Below are 20645 nucleotides of genomic sequence, written 5' to 3'. Positions count from 1 at the left end.
ATTTACTTTTCAGTTTTAACCGCTTTGCCTGCGAAATACGTGTATATACGCAGCCAGTTCCATCAATACAGTATACGAAATGCGTACATATATATCCTACGACCAACAAATTTCTTTTATTTTTTTCACTCCTTCATACTGTTATTTTTTTATTAAGTATCATGGTGATAGATTATGTAATTATTTTCTACTTGTTTGTTATGGTCTATTTGGAAGGCCTGCGAGTTTGAAGGGAGGATAGGGTGTAAAACTGGTAGGGGTGAGTTTGGAGGGATTTGTGGTGGGGGAAGTGGATCTGAGCAGCTAAACTCTTTGCCTCGACTGCATCTTGAGGATAAAAAGTGCAATTTTTAGTGGTATTCCTATGCTTAAGTAGTCAATTACCCCCGTCCGATACTGTCAACATGTTAAGGGTCGTACGTACAAAACCTCCACGCAGCGGATAAAATAAAATACCCTAAATTATAGTCAATGTATCACGTTTCCACAAAATATTCATGAAAAAACATCAAGCAATAATTAATGGACAAAAATTCATAAATAGTCGAAACAGAAATATTTACTTCCCGCCGACCTTTTTAAATTTTTCATTTTCACTGATAGAACACGCAAGTTTTTGTCACGGTGACACATTAAATGGGAAGCTGGTCATTCATATGCTTCAATATCGCGAATCGCAGCATAATTTACAACATAATACAATTAAAGGGAATTAGTCAACTAACCTCGTTAGTCAAATAGCCCCGGTCACCCCTATACCTACGTGAAAGTGTTAGTTTGCAGATATTTAAACCTCCAAGTTGATAATTCTTTAAGATTGGTGTTTAATGGGATTATATTATTGTTAAGGAAATCCTAACACTTGTTAAGGTATCTTTAGCTAATCGCCGCGGGTAAGATGTTAAACAACAGGAGAACAGGTGCCTCGACTGAAACTCAGGGCGTCACCCCGGAAGAATCATCGTAGCCATTGAGACGTGCCCGAGCAAGAACTAATAAAAACTCTGTCAACGCCTTTTCCTGCTTCTCCCCAATCCTATTATATCTTCATCGGGGTGGAAGAGGCGTTGCGATGCAGACGGGCGAGTCTTGCAGTCCCTAGCAACTGCTATTTCGCTCCGAACTTTTCGATAACAAAGACCCAAGTTATCCGTAGTTCTCATAAAGCCATCGTCATTCCATTTCTTATCGATTCCGCTGTATTCGTCGTGTTTATTAAACGTGTCAAACGGTGAATATGAGTCTCCGAAGGTGATACGTGCTTCAGGAACTCCCGCGACTATTCAGCTTTTATTTACTAGTGATGCATCTCTGTTTAATATCGACGTGCATCGACTGTTCTGTTAAAAAATGTAATATAACAGAAACGCGGAAAGTTATATTTACTTTCTTAAATTATGAAACGTGTCGGGCTAAATTATTGATTAATTTTTGTTGAGGGGACAAGCTGAAGTATTTCCTTTGGACTTTGTGAGAATGGTTGAATTTGATTTCCGCGAGAGAAAAGATTTTCACTTTAAAAGAGAGGAATGTCACAGAGTTTTTATTTCTGAGGTGATTATTGAGTGCTACCCTTTAAATAAAAGCGGGTATTTGTACTGAATGAAGTAGAGAATTTTACAATTACGTGGCAGCATATGATATTTTGCTTTCCATTCTTTAATACGTTCAATGACTTTGATGAAGAGTGCCAGTTAAATATTTCTTGTCACATAAATATGCCAGTGGAGTCGCAACGTTTAGTAGGTTTGTCAATAGCCACGCTTTCGCCTGGAATTATTTTCGTACCCTTTATTTTGTTAATCTCGATTCAGAACGCGTTGCATCGGACAGTTCGAAACGATACTTGGAAAAGCAAGTATTGATTCGGCCACCGGATGCTACTGACGTTATTTATTTTTCCATCTACCGAGGAATTAATTACTGCGCAGACTTTGATTTACAACCCCTTCGCCATGGCTTAGACTATTTAGGGACATCGAGGCAAAAGGAATCATTTCGGAAAACTTATTCTCTGTTAATAAAATTCCACCCCACCCTCGAGAAAGAAAACAAGTAAATGAATCTTGCAAACATCGCTAACACTTAGCGTAAAGTACTTTCGCGCGTTATGCTAACAGTACCCAGCAATCGAAACACAAAGCATTAGGTAACCTAACCTTATACAATACACAATCATCCCTCGCATCGAAATGTAATCCACCTGATTTGCATAATCTCGGTTCCACGGTGTTTGGAACGAACCCCACGCGATACCATTGAAATCCTCCGTAACTGCCCAGCAATTCTTCCATTATCGCAAATTGCCAGCAAATTTACCTCTCGCGAACGGAGTTACGAGCCCGGCCAGGAAGCGAGCGTTTGACTTGGAACTTTTAATTCGAAACGATCCCGTGCAGGCGACTGATGCCGCGTGCGACCTGTGAAATTTAAATGTGACCACGCTCGGCTTTAAAATTCATCGCCCCGTGACATCGCGCTGCGCACGTGGAGGTGCTAAGTAGAAGCCACCGGCACTAGTCAAACGGGCGTAAGCAATTTTATGCCTGCGGTCGAGCTGGCGCAGCCTGGACGCCTGGCGTCGCGTATTAACCCGCTTTTCGCCTATTTGCCCGGCCTGGTAACGCGCCAGCCAATTTTCCGTTCGAATTTAACGTCACCTCGCGAAATTTGGCCTCGGCTCGCCCGTCTTGGGGGCGTAATCTGCGTAAATCAGTGCGCGCGCTTATTACGGCGACCTACTGAATTTCGCTGCGCGAAAGGCACTTGCTGTCAGAGAAATTTGACGTCCTTTAAATATTTCGTTTTTAAGAATTATTCATTTTAAGAAAGTGACGATTGGAAAGGGATACAACCCCTGGCAATAAGCTTGGAACCAAACGCAAAGATACGAAACTAATGAGAAATATCAATATATTTTGTATATAAAATGCAACGGTATACATATGAAACGTATTTTGATGCTAAATTGGGATATTTTAAAGTAGACACGCCAGAAATAACTAAGGATTTTGTTTATTATGTAATGAAAAATATAGAAGACACAAGATGTTACTTGGAAATAAGTATGGAAGTCATTACCATGCGTTTCATATGTGTACCCTTGCATTTTATGTTTAAAAAATATTGGTATTTCTTGTTAGTTTTGTATCTTTGTAATTGAAAGCGGGAATGGCAATAGGAGGGCTTGATGCTAAGTGTTGGGTGTTATATGTATGAAACGATCCTGAAGTAGGTGCAAGGAGGTATTTCCAGATCTAAGTTTCTGGTGTCTATTGGCCCTTGAGTTGAGTGGAATGCGCTTCTAAAGTTCGACCACCTGCCTCTGAATTACACTCCGTACATGGTTACTTTAATAGCTGCAAGAATCTCACAATCAGGATTGGAGTGTTCCTCGATACATGGAAGTTTTATCTTGTACACTTCATCATGATGACTATTGAATTAGTATTTCTGATCAATCAGAAGTACAGTATAATTACAGGCGACGTAGAAGAAGACACTTTTTCTTCGCAGTTTCATTCACAATATTTACTTGTCTTTAACTAGGTGTCACAAATTATAATATCAAACAATTCTGCACTTTCTATCTTGAAGAACTTTCAAATAATCTTCAGAAGTTTCCATATTCGATTGTATCAGAACACATAGCAACTATACTCTCCATAGAAACTATAGCATGATCTGTTAGTATACTTTACATAGCAACTATATCCTACTCTACAACTCTACTATACATAACAACTACATGCTACTCTACTACACATAACAACTATACTCTACTACTCTACTACACGTAATAACTATACTCTACTACACATAGCAACTATAATTTACTCTACATATCAACTGTAGGGGAGAGGTGCTATAAAAGGGACACTTTTGTTTAGCGTCCATTTCTGACAATGTCATTATAGGTATTTAAAAAACAAGTACACCAATAGAAAGCATGTTTAATTCCCTTCAATAAAAGTATATTACAAACTTATAAATTATAACAGAAATTAAACAAAATCTTCGATTTCCAAGTAAGTGGGAACTATCCCTTTTACGACTAGGTGGTTTTAAATGGGACATTATAAGTCCTAAAAGGGACACGTTATAAAAATAAACTTATTAAGTATTACAATTATAATTGTAAATCTGAATGATACAAAACAATGGAATCTATGAAAAAATTAACTCTGTACTCTGAATCATCAATATGTTTGACTATCTTCATAGAGGGTGACTTATCTTTAATGCTTTAGCAGCTTTTTTAGTTATAAAATAATATTTTTTATAATATTTATGTCTTACAAACTAAGTTCAACATAGGAATACCCACGAGTGGTAAATATAAGTACGTATATATATAAAAGAATCTATAAAACATTTAAATAATAAAATAGTTTAGAATTAAATTCTACTTAAACTCAAATGAGATCAATTGTACTAAAATAGGTAGGTACGTTGTCATATTGCAGATTAAAGATTTTATTATTAATTTTTAACGATAAACTTTGTCGCTATGAATAGTCACTTTATTAATTCTTAAATTTGAAACAATAAGCCCCCAACTAATAATTGATAATTTAAAACAATGTCATCTATGTATCAGGTGATACACTAATAACTTTACAAGATAGTAAAATACATATAGTGTCCAGCAGTACATGTGTATGAGAGGGACAGCCATGAAACGGTCGTCCCATTTAAGGCTATAAGTGAGTTTAATATAAAATAACTTCAAAACAAAGAAAATAATCAATTAAGCTTCCCTCTTAAGTATTTTCGTTTGAGTTGAATACAGGCTATTTTAATGATATAACACTTTAACACGTTGTATGTATCTTGATCTCAGAAAACGACATCGAAAACCAACGAAAATTTTTCTTTTACTGCCAAAAAACATCAACCGCGGATTACTACTCTGTTGCAAATCAGACCGCAGTGAAGTTTACGTCAAATGACTGGGCACTAGTGTTGACATAAACAGGAAAATAACTTGCATGTGTAATGCGTTTAGAATTTTGACAATTCGATTTGTCCGATTTAAAACCTGTCCCTTTTATACCACATCTCCCCTACTCTGCTCTACTACTATACTCTAGTCAACAACTGTACTCTACTCTACTCTACTAATATACTCTATTACACGTTACAACTATATTCTACTACTCTACTACACGCGGCAACTATACTCTACTCTACTTATCAACTGTACTCTGCTCTACTACTGTGGGATCAAAAACCCCCATGCTATAAGTGGGGGCCCGGACTAAGGGATCACGGAGAGTCGGCGTTAGCCGTGGTGGCAAACGCTGCTGACTACCACGCGGACGGCTCGGGTTCGATTCCCGGCGCCGTGGCTTTTTTTCCGAGGTTCCCGAAAACGTAGGAATATTACGTCACTGATTCCCACACTACTATACTCTGTCCGACAACTGTACTCTACTCTATTACTATAAACACTCTACGCCGCAATTATTCTACTCTATTCTACTACTATACTCTATCCAGCAATTATATCCCTACTCAACTATTACACTCTATACAGCAATCTCTGCCCTACATACCTATTACACTTTAACACAGCAACTATACTCTCGTCTCCCACTACACTCTACACAGCGACACACGGCAATCCATTCCAACAAAGCACTATTATATCCCACTAACAACAATATCCGCAGAAGAACCCGTGTACAAGAGCCACCCTTCGCTCAGCGCCCCAGACACCCCCTCCGAACGTTCGGTCCAGCGGATAATGGAGCGGAGAGTACACGCATACCAGCCATACAATTTATACGGCTCGGTATCTAGCGATTAGCCGACGGCATGACGTGCAGCGAAGGGGGGGAGAGCCGGTAAATAATTTGCCGTAGAGAACGTACGCTCGCTCCTCGGCCGATGACGTCTCTCGGAGCGGAGCTTGCGGCTCCGTTTCCAGCGCGAGAGGCTTCGTTTAATTAACGTACAGATTATGCCATCGCCGGCCGATGCGTGTGTTCCCAGGTAGAAACATCGCATTAATCATAAACAGCGACCGGATCGTAATTCGCGGGATGAATTGCAACCCTCTGCCGCCGCGCGAAATTCATCGACGCACTTAAACGCGCTACCCACCAGCGGAATCCGTGCACGCATCCCGACCGTTGCCTCTCCTGCCGTATGCATGATCGGGTTTAATGCAGCCACCGAACGGAAGTGCATAAATGACATAGCGATGCCCGCTGGGAAATGCTTTATTGTGGAAACGTACGGAGCGCTGTGCAACGGAATCGGATTATGTGGAAGTTCTAGGGGATGGCGGTGCTGGATTAAAGATAGAAAGCAAGACGGGGGTCACAGCTACCGATAAATTCTTGGCAGATAAATCTCGACGGGGTGGTGATGGTTTATGGACGGTGGGTGGGAAATTGTTAGAGGGGTTTTTGGGAACGGTTGGTGTGTTGTGTTGGGACGAATGGGGAAGTCTGTGCGTTGAGAGATGTACATAGATTGTCCAGTGATTGATTGTGGAAACTGGTTGCTAGTTTGGTATTTATTGTGAGCATTTAGTGGATGGTTTGGAAATAGCGGTAGTTACGTAGTTATGCGTTTATTGCTCTTGCGCAGGCCAGAGTGATATAGAAGTTGCAGACTCTAGTTCGTGCGAAATATATTATCTGTTAATTGGTAGACCATGGTCGCGGTTTTGATTAATTATAATTACTACAAAACATAATATTCCACGTAATATTAGAATCATTTCAGGTAATTGGGGGGAAGATGCCTAAGGTTTGTTATTGAAATTATAAAAAATTGAATATGTACAGTGGGTGGCCAAATTATTATACTCATACAAAAAGGTATGAGTTTGTAAGTTTAATATAATTAATATAATATTTTAAGAAAATATTTTAAAAAAAAGGCATTTTAACGCTTAAAGTTTCTAGTTTGTGAATCAAGGGCTCAATTTTTCATCCATTATGATACTGTTTTATCAAGATGAAGCGCAGGAAACGAAGTTTCAGAAATTTTTGCCTAGTTTGAACATATGCACGGGCCAAATTTTTGTATTCCGGTAAATCCAACGAAGAGCTCTTATAGAGCAAATATTTCTCTTTAAATTCGTTTTTTTTTTGGTTTTGTTGTATTTTTATTGATCGAGTTATTCACGATCAAAGCGAAAAAGGTACTTTTCACTTTGAACACCTATAACTTGCGAACTCATGATCGTAGACAAGTTTTCATGGGTGTTTTGGATAGCTAAGAAACTTTCCTTTCAGAACTTTTGCTTGCAAATTTAAGATTTATTTTTAATCGTATTAAATCCATTATAAAATGATCCCAAAAATTGACGAAAATATTTTGAGTATAATAATTTGGCCACCCCCTTTATATTTCTACCAAATCAACAAACTTTATTTGTTATCTGAATCATGTACTATGAAATGAACCTATAGAAGCAAGAATTCTTTTCATATACAATTTGGCATCATCCGCCTAATTACCTTATACTAAAAAATTCAACATCCATAACTTTCTAAATGGGGCATTTGCCCACCGAACGCCTTCATTCTGCTTGAAATTGTGTATTTACAAATAATTACAGAATAATTAACTGATTAGAATGCACGGTCTAGTATCTACAATTAGTTACACCTTTCGCGTGAACGAAACGTTTAAACTTTCGAAAGGAATCAACTCGTCCTATTTAACGCAGAAGATCACTAAATGACAAGTAAACTCTTATTCCCTAGTTAACAGGCTAAGGACAAAGCAAAAACAAATACTTAAGAAGTTCCTACGCGATACGAAGTTTGGACAAAGTTGCCAACAAGTTAGCCAACTATTATATTCGTAATCCCCCCTGAAAATGGACCCAGATATCGTCCAGCGAAACTCGACGGCGCGCGCCAGTTTCGGGGGCGTTGAAGGGTTAATCCCCAGGGCACGTGATTCACGGGGTAGCCAACAAAAATTGCGGGTACACTCGACTCGGGGTCCGCAGGCACTGCTGCGTCTGACGTTCCGGGAAACCTAAATCTGCTCGCGCGAAAATATAGGAATTTGTCCCGCGGAAGCCAGCCCAGAGACAAACCATCGCCGCCGCATTAAAACTCCTATTCTAATGGTCCTGCTCGTCCCTGTTCCGCCACCCTCCGTCCCATTATTAATCTTCCGCGCGAAAGTTGGCAACGCCGTGGTATTAATCATGGCTGGGCATCGCGGTAATTCCGTCGCACCTACTAATCACGAGGCAAGACCAATTAATTCGTGGCGACGTGTGGGAGGGGCTGGACAGGGTGGACTGAGGGTGCAATGGACCGCTGTAACGCTATGCACGCGTATAAATTTTTGTTGCGTGGTTGTGGGACGAATGTATACTGTATATCTAAGAAGATTCTATTTTACTCCCTTGGATGAATTATTATTTTATTTGAATGATTTTAAAGAGCAAGCTCGGCGATTGTATTTTTAAATCTCTTGTTCGGAGGACTATAATGGGTGGAATAGGGTTGTTGGTATTTTGATAGAAACCCTCTTTAAAATTCTATAAATTACTAAAGTAGTTTGTTAGGAAGATATGACAGTTTCGGATCTGAAGCGGAAAAGGCATTGTGATTCTGATGCATGGAGTTTCTAAGTTAATATTATGATATTAACAGATTCTCAAGAAGATAGAAAATTGTTCCATAGCATAATTATACATGGAAGAACCCTCTTTAGATGGGACAACTGTACATCCAATTTCTCTACAACGTAAGAGAGTAAGAATATTGAAGCTACCAAGCTTCCATTATTAGCTCGGAACTCCATTCCGAGGGGAAGAGTACCCATCGCAGGAATTAAAGAAGAATGTTGCAGCTCCGTGGCGAGATTCTCTCCGATCCCATAAACGTCTCTCTGTCCAGGAATCGTGCTCCAAGTTCCTTGGAGGATTCCTGTGACAGGGGAAAGCACGAAGGCAGGGCACGTCGGTGTCGGTCGCGTGTCTCTTCCTCAGGGTCCATTAGTCGAAAATCTGCTGCGGTTCCAGAAAATCGTCCAATCTCGATGGCCGTTCGATGTCGCGAGGGAGGCGTGGATGCGACCGCGACGAAGAACGGGCGAAAAAGAGAAGGATACTGACGGAGGAAAGGCAGAAAGGGAGGCAGAGATGAAGTCTGGGTCCTCCAATAAGCGGCGGGGAACTTGGATCTCTTCCAAACAGGAAGTAATACCCGGTTCCCACGGAGGCTGGCAACGTCTTCGACAAACGATGTACTGTCTCTACTAACAGTTTCGCGGCAGTTAACGAGGGCCATTGTCTAAGGATGTCGATAATTATGTTAGTTCCCCGCGGACCTGACAGTTTTGGACACTCTGTAACGAGAGATTTGAATGTCCCTCGATCTGACAGCAATAGATGGACCGATTTAGAATTTGGGGGTAGATTCGTGGGGTTTAAATTTCATTGACAGGTATTACAACTATATCCTATATCTACATCTCTAGTATACATAGGAACTATACTCTAATACAGATAGCAACTATACTCTACTACAGATAGCAACTATACTCTACTCTATACATCAACTGTACTCTGTTCTACTACTATACTCCACACAACAACTGTACCCTACACTACTACTATACTTTACACAGCAATTATGCCCTACTCTATTATTACACTCTATACCGACAGCAAACTATACCTTACTCTCCTACTATACGCCGTACCTCTACAATCGTGTAAATTGATTTCTCGTGACAGACATGGGAAGACTAGATTAGCTAGGAGTTTGTATATTTACCGATTCACTGTTCAGTTGTTTTATTCGTTATGATTGAGCTGGAAAGGTAGAGCAGTTAGATACAGAGTTGGGCATTAACAAATTAAAAAATTATTTAATTAACGACTCAAATAAAAGTTACTTTAAAGTTACTAAAGTTAATATTTTATTCGACGAGAATTTATTCGACGAATATATTTTTCAACTTTAACTTTACTCGACTTCGGAGTCGGGTTAACTTTATTCGACACATGATGAATAATTTCTTTTACCTTTATTCGTTATTCGAAAGTTATATTTAAATAAATTGTTTGCCCATCTCTGCTTAAGTAGTAGGTCTGTAAACGTTTAATCTTTGAGAAAACAAGTGCTTATTTCTGAAATGAATATGGGCTGGAAGAGGTTTGTTTTCTTCGTTTCGTTGCTTCGTGGTTGGGAATACAATATTTCTTTCATATCACATTTAGTAGTAATTGTGTGTTATATAGTAAGTGTGTTAATTAATGATAAATTACTTTTTCACTTGAAGTGTCTTTCTCTTTTAAGTATTATCAACAACATCCATTAAAATCCATAATTAACTCCTGTGCAATCTCAATTAAATATCCTGAAATGCATGGCAATAATAGTGCACCCATAATATTCATAAGCATGGATTAAATCTAAATTAATTGTGGTTGGTGCAATCTTGGCAGTATCAAATTGTATTTATTTTATACAGTCGCGAGAATAACAAGCCCAACCGTGAAGCACTAGTTTTCAATTAAATTGCTCGGTATCGATTCCATCGTCGTTCAAACACTCAATTAGTTTGCACTTATTCAACGTAACAGATTCTAACGTTTTGTTTCATTGTAATATGTGACTGTTAAAGTAATCAAGGCGCTAAGGTTTCATTAATGGAAGAAGAATATATCGTGTTAAAGGTGCAAGAAGCTGTAGGAATATCGACAGGCTAATATTTCAATGTTAGACACTTTCTATCCAGGTTAATTAACTATAGAGTAAGCTCACCGTGATGTATTACTCGGCAGCGTCCAAGAATATTTTCCGAAGTTTTAAATGGCTGCCTCGAGGGAGGACCATGCTTTGGAGGGCTTTGAAAATAAAACTGGAGGGTCTACAAAAATTATCTCCAGAAGTATCCTAGGGCTCTTGGTGATATTTATTGGTTCATTAGAGTACGTAATGCGATGGTAAAATAAACGGGAGAAACAAATTGAGGGGAGCACGGAAATAGAAAATTTGTATATTCTAAGTCCCTCAAGATGTAAAGTTGTCCCTATTAACATTATTCTCCACGAAACTTTGTCTGAAACGTATGACCCCTAATTTCATAATTAAATATAAACTTGTAATGTACAGCACAGTCGACGATCATTTAATTAAATACGAAATCGAAATATTACAATGAAATCACTGAATCAGTGATTCATCACTGCTGCATCTAAGTAAATATTAATAAATCTCAGCGTGCTTAATATTAATTCCATTAAATATAACAGTGCATATTGTTAATTTAAAATGACAGGGATAATACACAATTCAGATAAAGTGTCCAATTGTTTCTAGCAATATGAATATTCTAGTGAATATTCTAGTGGACATAGGTACTTTTGTACTGAAAACGTGTGAAGTACCTTTATAAAATATAGAAAATATTCTGGAAAACACGTTAAAAGAATAGGTATGTCATGTGTTTTAAATAAAAAATATAATATTTCTTAAAAAGTATGTGCAGAAATATCTACTGTTAAAGCAAAATAAAATTATAAATTTCAGAAAATTGACTTCATATGTCTCTGACGTAATCAATCATGAATCAATAATATCCATTTCGATACTTCGATACGTTCCAAAATATTGCTTCCCAATTGAGAATAACGATCTGTGAATACCTCGTAACGCAACGTAGCTCGAAATTCGAGGAGCTTGTCGCTGAAAAAAAAATCTATTCGCGCGAGACCGTGTAAATTCGCTGTCAATGCTCCTCGCGGCTGAAGAGATTTTGCGCCCAGAAATTGAATGCAAACGAGAGTGCTTGTTAATGGCACGAAGCATTCTCCCCGCATTTACCACCATGCGATAGTAGCACGGGGGTGTTTACTCATTACAGGTAAACACAATCTATCATCCCCCTTTCAGCTTTAAGCCATCCGCGCTTCACACCCTGGGGCCACGTGGCGTCGTTAGTTCGCGTCATATAAGAACTTCGTCTACTTGTCACTCTTGACGCGTATTGCCAATTAGGAAAAGGTGTGAGAAGGCAAGGACAGAATCATAAGTTCTTAAAATCATTTACTCCGAAAGAGTGTGTTGAGCCATACTACGACAAATTGATCACTGTTCGCACTTGATTCGAGGGATTTCGATGAAATTTAAATATGATGTAGTTTGCGCAAAATTAGGGTGAGTTTAAGTCATCATTAGACACCTCGGTGTAAGGAAAATTTATTTGAGAGAGATAAAGTTTATGCATAAACTCTGTTTACGTGAAAAGGTGGTTTAAATTGTAAACTTTGGTGGCCTGTATTTTTTTAACAAATTTGAAACTGGAAGAATGCTGACTTAAACCCACCTTAATTTCATGTGAATTCTATAATATTTTAATGTCTTTAAAATTCTTCGCTTCGATTGCAAAAACAGATCGATATGACGTGGAATGATTTTGCTACATTTCCTGCACAGCATTGGAAAGTCCTCGACAAGAGCTACTCAATGATACAGTATTTATTCTGGCAATTGCGTGGTAATTGCTTCGAAAATAATTTCCAGCTTGTAGTTAATGGGAACAGTAGCATACTCGAACACATTGAAAATTTCTAACATCATTAATTCTCGTCTAATTAATATTTTCATTCGTCAGTTGAATGAATACGGATCACATTTCAATTAAAACAAATAACAATACCCCAGGTTTTTACGTTCGTTAATTTTCATTATTGAAAACACAGTCACTCGCTTTAATTAAAAACTGCTGTTTCAGAAAAGAGAGCTAAGTAGTGTAACACGAAATCAGTAGAACGGTCGTAAATAACTTCTGTTTTGCAACGTTCCCTCTACGCGACTACCTTTGCATGTGCAACGAGATTCAGTTACGTATCGAAGTATTATAATTAAGCCAGTTTCCTACGCGTGAGTTTACTTTTTGTTGCGGTTGTGGGACGCGGGCACAAACGAATTCGTAACGAGACAATCATGCTACGCGTGACAGAGCACAACAGCCGCAGGGATTCATTTAGTAAATTTTAACGAAAGTTTACTCTGGGTCGGGAGCGCGTTTCTAGCCGCTTGAATTGGACCCGTGTATGCAAAAATTATCATACCAGCGACCGTGAACGAGCTTCCCAGGGTTTCATTGTTTTTTAAAAATCTCATCTCCCGTGCTTTAACATTCGCTTCATATTTCGCGAAACATAATCGGCTACAGGTGGCGAGGTGTAGGTAATTCACGGTACTAGCGGAAACTGGATAAGTCTGTATCCAAAACTACTCGACAAATATTGCAAACGTACGTTCTCGAAAACGTGATCCTGAAAAAAAATGTTATTTCTTATTTTCCATTTATTTTTTCACAAATGCTCAATATCTTTTCGATCCTACCAGGTGTTACACTCTACCCTGCAGCTTTAGATCGTGGAATTTTCAGTTTCAGAAATATTTACCTTGATTTATTAGAAAGAGTGTAATGAGAAGCAGCAAAATTTGTAGAGATGAATACGCCCAGTATTTGTTTTTTAATTGCGTCGGGCCAGTTCACTGAGTCGTATTGATTAAAGTCGGTAAAAGTACGTCGATTCTGATGAATTATCACTGAAGATAGAATCAGATAAACCCATTTATTTGCTGTTTGTTGCGTTGATAACGTGCCTGGGATCTTTATTATTTTGAACGAAAGCAATTTTTAGTGGCAGGGTAGTTACTACTTGACTGAGTTATTAGTTCATCTCTTTATTTCTGTTTCGTGTTAAAGAATCAATTACGAAAAAATTCGTAGCTAAAAAAACGTGTTACATTTATATAATTTGCAATGTGCAAAGATGATTTAATTGTAAATTCAAGACTAGGTAATTAATTTGTTATAAATTATATTAAGCTTTAATTGGAGGTTTAAAAATTAAATAATTTTATATTATATTTTTAATTAACTAATATCATAGTTTCGATTGCAAATGCAAGTTGCTCGCCCAGTATGATAGACAGAGAAATAGAGTTTACAGCATTGTCCTCTTATGGAATTTTTACTCGAAATACTTTTGCAACTAACCATTGGTATTTCAAATATATTCAATTGTCACCGAAAGTGCTCGTTTAAAAAAGATAAAAGGAGATAGAAAGTGCGTGAATACACTTCAAATACCAATTGTGAGCCGTAAAAGTGTCTCGTGTAAAAAAGTCCTTAGTCGGAACAAAGTTATCTCATTTACATTATTACACAGTGTTCTGTTACTTTAAATCACACTTCACCATGATTACGCTTCGCGTAATTAGTTGCCGTCCGATGGCGATTAAAAGCTTTGCGGGTTTTCTGATACTTGATCCACTCTTTGGCTCCGATTCGTGAACGTGGAAACCACGAAACCGACAAACGTGATACTTATCAGCGTGTAGTTAGCGTTTGCGACGCGTTAATTAATATGTGCTCGGCAGGAGCATGTTCGACGTTGTACCGTTTTACGCGATGCACAGCTCGCTGTGACATTCTGTGTCGCAACAGGGTTTTGATAACGAATTTGATAGATAAAGAAAGCTTCGATGTGAAGAATAACCTGTCCTTTCAATTTTTTAACCATTGTTCATTCTAAAGAAAACTATTTCATTCCTTGGGACCGTTTTTGGGGGACCGCAATAGTTTAATGCCCATCAGAGTTACACTCGATGAGACATAAGTTTGTAATTCACTTAATATTGTGTACTTTTGTATTTCATGAGGTGCTATAGTATTCGATGAGTTAAAATTGAATTTCAAATGACAATATTGATCTCCACTATGGTTTGTTGCAACAATAACAGTGGCGATGTGACAGCAACAAGTGGTAACAAGATTGGCCAGTTCAATTGGTTCCCCTGTGTACCTGATTGACACTTAAACTTGGACGACTAACTGATGGAGCCTGATTGCTTCTAAACTAACTAGTTACCAAAGCCTGATTGCGGCACGTGTGGGTGACTAACTTAAAAAGCCTGATTGCTTCTAACTGGGACCCTCCCTCAGAGCTCCTGTATTTGCATTGATGTTTGGTTTCTAACTAACCAGATACCTACAATGAATCCTGACAAGTCTCCTTGCCGGAGTGTACCTACCTCGATCACCCTCCTATTGCATTATAAGCGCGCTTTTCCTGAAAACTTGGGTGCAGCGAGGTTTACCCTACATGTACCGAATGCAACTTTGGCGAGATCATGAATTTTCCGAACTTTTTCCAAAGTTACAACTAATTTCTAATTCCACCTCCGCTCCAAAGTTTGTAACACGTAAGTTTTCTACCAAAAACGGAAGAAACAAAATTTCTGCATCCCTTGCAATAAACTCTACTCCACCCTTGCGAACATAAATTTATTTAAAATTCAAGTTGCTTAAGTAAAAAACATTATTCGATTACAACTTCATGAAACGCTGTTAACACTTGGCTGTGACATACACATTGAAGTAGATTCGATACAAAGAAGTATCTAACAAGGGAACATGTCGAACCCGCACACGCCAATTTTGATGAGACTCTGCGGATTTGCAAAATAGTGAAAAATATTTGACACGTATTTTTGGCTATGGAAAAAAGACCTCCTACAGTCGGGAGTGGAAAACACTTTCTGAAATTTTCTAAAAACTAAGCATGGGGCTGGATTCGTCTTTAAAAAACTCACATAAAATTGTCCTACGCCTAATAGTGTTCGAGATATTCCAGAAAATATGTTTTCGACCCCTACCTTTAGGGGCTGGTTTCACCCCTTCAACATGGTCGATTGCCGGTCACAAAAAATACATGTCAAATATTTTTCTGAAAACTACTTCTTATCTCTCTTTTCCAAGGGCCAAATACCTACTCTCCTTCGAGATACACAGCATTAATAATAATAGTACTCGATGAGCACGTTCTACTTTTACACCAGTGCGTCTTCCAACCTCGAAACTGTCGTCTGGCCACAATTTCTTCGCGACATTAAATTATTAACGTCAGCTAGCAGACAACGACCCAGCCAGCCGACATCGTTACGGACAATTGTCACCCGGTTATTCATTCCACGGGCGTCTTAGTCAGTCGCGGGTCACAAGACGTGGAAAACATTTAAACCTGCTAACTTTAGAGATTGCGTCTGCCCGACAGTCCTTCGACGACGACGACGACCTCTTTCGTGAATTAAAGAGTCTAACCTTTGTCGGTGGCTTGATATCAACCCCCACGAATATGAACCAAAAAAGAAATTGACGTCAAAATCGACATTGTTATATTTAGCGTTCTTTTAGGCATCCTTAGTCATCTGTCATTTTGGTAGTTACGTTCTCGTCCTTCTCGTTGCACTTTATAAAGTGCATTCGTATGGCTGCATTCGGCCCTGTGCCAGATTTTCCTGGAAATTCTTGCGATTTTTTTGGAAATTAAAGCGTCGAGGGGTTTGTCGTCAGAAAGAAGAGATTCTTGGGTGAGACTGTCGAGGAAGTTTGACTCTGCGATTGTGTATTAAAGCTGGTAGGTTTGCACTGCAACGTGATAGGAATAGGGGAGAATGAAGCAGGCTCCTTGGGATTAGGATTTTTCGAAGAGGTCGAGATTCTGCTTTTGAAAGTTGACCTCTGAAAATCTGGATGCTTTCCACACATATTGTGCGATGGTTTACAATGAAATGGAAGTTTTGTTTTTAACGGTAGTAATGTAAGATTAATGTTAAGGGTTTCAGGTAGTAATGTAATTTTGGGAAAGTTTTGTACGTGTTAATAAACTGCACATTGTATTTCTATCTTTGAATCAAAAAGTGTTACTCGTCTTCTCAGTTTCTGGCATATTTTGAACCTTGTTAGCTTTGACGTTGCAAGTGATTCATTCTTTTTAAACCCCTATAAAGTGCCAGAAGTAATTAAGGTAAAAGTCCCCGAAAATATAACAAAAATGCTGGTAAAATATTATTAGCATTATCCACAACATTTTCGCACAGACAACGACCACAGAATAATTTCATTTACGACTTTCCTCAAGCGAGAAAATTAAATATGAATTACATTGAAATAACAGTGCTAAAAGCAGCTTCTGAATATTTTTATATTTTAGAAACATTTAGTTATGTTTAATATCGTGCCCCGCGTTTCAAGTTTGTAGTCGTCAGAATGTTTGAGTAGAACCGGGACGTTCGCGAATAAAATTGGAGTATAAATGGAAGCACGGAACGTTAAGTATCAAGGGGCTTTGAACGTTGCAATTATAATGAAATCTGTGGTTAAATTTTGTGACAAGCGGTTCGCGACTACCCGAAAGTTTTCTCGCCATGCCGCGAATCTACGCTGCAGTGGTATTTATGAATTTATGGTCAGACAGAGTGCCAGCCGGCGCGCCCGGCTTAGCACGGGCATGACTACTGAAAATCACTCTATACATAATATGTAGCGCTCTGTCTGATCAGCTTTGGGATGGACATAGACGTGTCCATTAACTTTGCAAACAACTGCTGTGATTTATTAACACAATTTCATACGCTACCTTTCAGTCACTTGAACTAACGCTAATCTTTTAGGAGATTCCATTACCTTCCTATACAATATTGTCCCCTAAACTAATTTACAATCAAACTATCTTCTCCAAATGAAGCAACTACAAAATCAAACCTGCGATATTGTTTAATGATTATTTAGAATCACTTGTGTCGAAGCAGAGATGTGTAAAATTTTCTATTTAAATAAAATTTCGAGTGACGAAGAAAAGTTAAAGAATTAATTTTATTCCACGCATGACGAATGAATGTTTTAACTTTTACTCGTTATTCGAAATTTGATTTAAATACCAATTTTGCATATCTATGTATCGAAGTATTCTAAAATCTGCGTCACGAGACAATTGAAACGTCATTCAAGTTTTTAAGATAAACGGTGCGCATGATAATCGGCTTGGTATTAAACTGACGTGTAGCTGGTGGCGTTTCCTTTTTGCGCTACCGCAACCCGTTGTATCTATTGCGCGCAAGTTCTTCGCCATTCAGGCACAATCACTCTAAGCCCGTGTAAGCTGCTTTCACATTTCCTTCTACTGGTTCGCCGCGGCCCTGCCGTGCACAAAACCGAGCTGACTCCCAGTTGATTCCGCGCAAACAGGTAAATATAAACCGCAAACTGATTCCCAGCAAAGGCAATCTCGCTCGAAAAATGGTCCCCGCGTTTAATGCACGCGACAGCCGAAGCTCCACGCGGTAAAACGCTTTTCCACGTCGAATGCATTGCAACTGAACTTCCAGCGAGATTCACTTTATCGTGCTACCGAATGCAATTAAAAATTGACCAACTGCCCATTTACGTCACCGGTGCCCTGTCACTTTTGTCCGCCGAACAGGGTATCTTCGATTAACGGGTTATCGCCAACTGTATTAATAGCTGCGTTTGTCGAATTAATTAAATAGGGAGTGTCAGTGCCTCGGATGTGTTCACGGTACAAAGCGAGCTCGTTTTTGTTGAAATATTAATTTAATATAGACACTTCAGAAGCACATACTTGAATGTGTTAGATGCAATTTTTGGGATCATTTTAAAGTGAATTTAATAAGATAAAAATATATCTTAAATTGGTAACTAAAGGTTCTGAAAGAAAACTTTCTTAGCTTTCCAAAACACTCATGAAAATTTGTCTACAATCATGAGTTCGCAAGTTATAGGTTTTCAAAGTGAAAAGTACCTTTTTTTATTTGATCGCAAATAACTCAGGCAATAAAAATCATACAATAAAACCAAAAATACGAAATTAAAGAGAAATGTTTGCTCTATAAGAGCTCTTCGTTGGATTTACCGGGAAAAAATTTTTTTTGGCCCGTGCATACGTTGAAACTAGGCAAAAATTTCGGAAACCTCGTTTCCTGCGGTTCATCTTAATAAAACAGTATCATAATGGACGAAATAAATTGAGTCCTTGATTAAAAAACTAGAAACTTTAAACCTTAAAATGCGTTTTTAAATATTTTTGCGACCATTTTTCGCAGAGATACAACCATTCCATCACTTAAACTTACAAAATATCAAACCTTTTTGTTCGAGTATAATAATTTGACCAGCCACTGTATTCTGTGCTGAATTATTCCAATTTCATACTCACAAGGGAACATTCCCAACCCGAAAATTCTGATTTTAATGAAACTCCGTTGTGAATGCAGACAATATTAGACTACGCAAAAAGCCTTTTTCTGTGGAACTTCACTTTGAAAGATATCGCGTTTCTTTTAATATAACTTTTATTATATTTAATATAATTGAAGGGGTAACGCCACGATGATAAGCCAGAAATGTTGGGATAACTTTGGAGGCGATTTTAAAGAAATTTATGAACTTTACTAAAAATTTAACATATGTATAAATAAGAATAAAATATTTGTTTTTGAATTTATGATTAAAATATAGCGGCACAATTGCCACTCATTATCAGCCGATACGTGTTCTCCACTAGTTCAATCCGTGGTGGTATTTTTCACATCCACACTAAGTACTAGAGAAGTACCCAAGATTTTGAAGATTTCATTGACTATTGAAGTAATAGCGAACATTTGAAAACAATTATTTTTTGCTAGAAAATTTCTTATAGAATTCTTAATTACAAAAAGAGTTTTTAATATTTTTTTTATTCTTATTTACACATATCATAAGAACCTTACGTTACATTTTTAATAAAGTCCATAAATTTCTTTAAAATCACCCCCAAAGTTAGCCTACCACTTTTTGGCTTATCATCGTGGCGTTACCCCTTAATGGTGCAATATAGAACAAAATTTCAAGTATAAAAATTGTTGAATTTTTATGCCCTATCACGGTACCAAAAGAAAAATATAGTTATATAAAAAAAAGCGAAAACACGTGATGAAGAAACTTTACGCGCTGATTTCATCCCTCCAGAGTGAATTTCTGCCGCAAAATAAATTACTTTTCATTGAAATCAGAATTTTCGGATTTGCCATGTTCCCGCATGAGCATTGTAATATTACATTTAAATAGCGTCTGCAAAAGAAACGATTTTATGTGGCGAATACAAAGGTCGTAAAGTTGCATTGGAAGCAGAATGATGCTGTTCCGGCTAACGAATCCATGTGGTTTGGTATCTCTATTATAATGTTCGAGCGAACAAGCACACAGATGCACGTAACGATCCTCGGACCGAGAAACTTTATTGTTTACGGAGCTTATTATCTGCGTTAGCTTTATTAGGAGATACGGTAGCCTCTGAATCGAACGGCACGAGAATCTTGGCCTACAGGGACCTTAGAAATGTGTGTACACCTGCTGGTCGTTTATTCCACCAACATAGTGGTTTCTAATCGCATTACCGTATTTTGCCCCCTATCGTTCCGCTGGTATCTGTTCCTCGTAATCCGTATCTTCCAGTCGATGATGGGATTAAGGTATTAACGATGTCGAATCGAATTTATGGACGATGGGAATATTTATTCGAGATGCTGCGCAGAGAACAATGGTGGATGGAAGCGCGATCGATCTTGGTTTTCCTCGTGTTTCGTATATATTTATATACACTGCCGATTTCGAAATTATTTGGGTTTATTGAATAGGTTTTTTTATTAGAAGAAAATGCGCAGCTCTTCTTTTGCTGTGCGGGTTAGGTCTGGCTTAGGGCCACACATTACTGTCACAAATTGGCTATTTTTAAATCTTTTAACTTTTGAGTGATAATGGTACATTCGCGATACTTATCCAATCATGCTGTA

The 20645-nt window shown here is 38.1% G+C and overlaps 1 protein-coding gene across 3 annotated transcripts in view; it reads left to right on the top strand.

The window, feature by feature from the left end:
- Positions 1-20645, top strand: part of Pgant9 (polypeptide N-acetylgalactosaminyltransferase 9) — a 277718-nt gene that overhangs the window by 213864 nt on the left and 43209 nt on the right. The gene's annotated exons all lie outside the window — the stretch shown is intronic.

Source organism: Andrena cerasifolii, chromosome 11 (genome assembly GCF_050908995.1).
Source record: "Andrena cerasifolii isolate SP2316 chromosome 11, iyAndCera1_principal, whole genome shotgun sequence".
Lineage (NCBI taxonomy): Eukaryota > Metazoa > Arthropoda > Insecta > Hymenoptera > Andrenidae > Andrena > Andrena cerasifolii.
The sequence above is the reverse complement of the archived record's forward strand: the minus strand, read 5'-3'. Positions and strand labels throughout refer to the sequence as shown.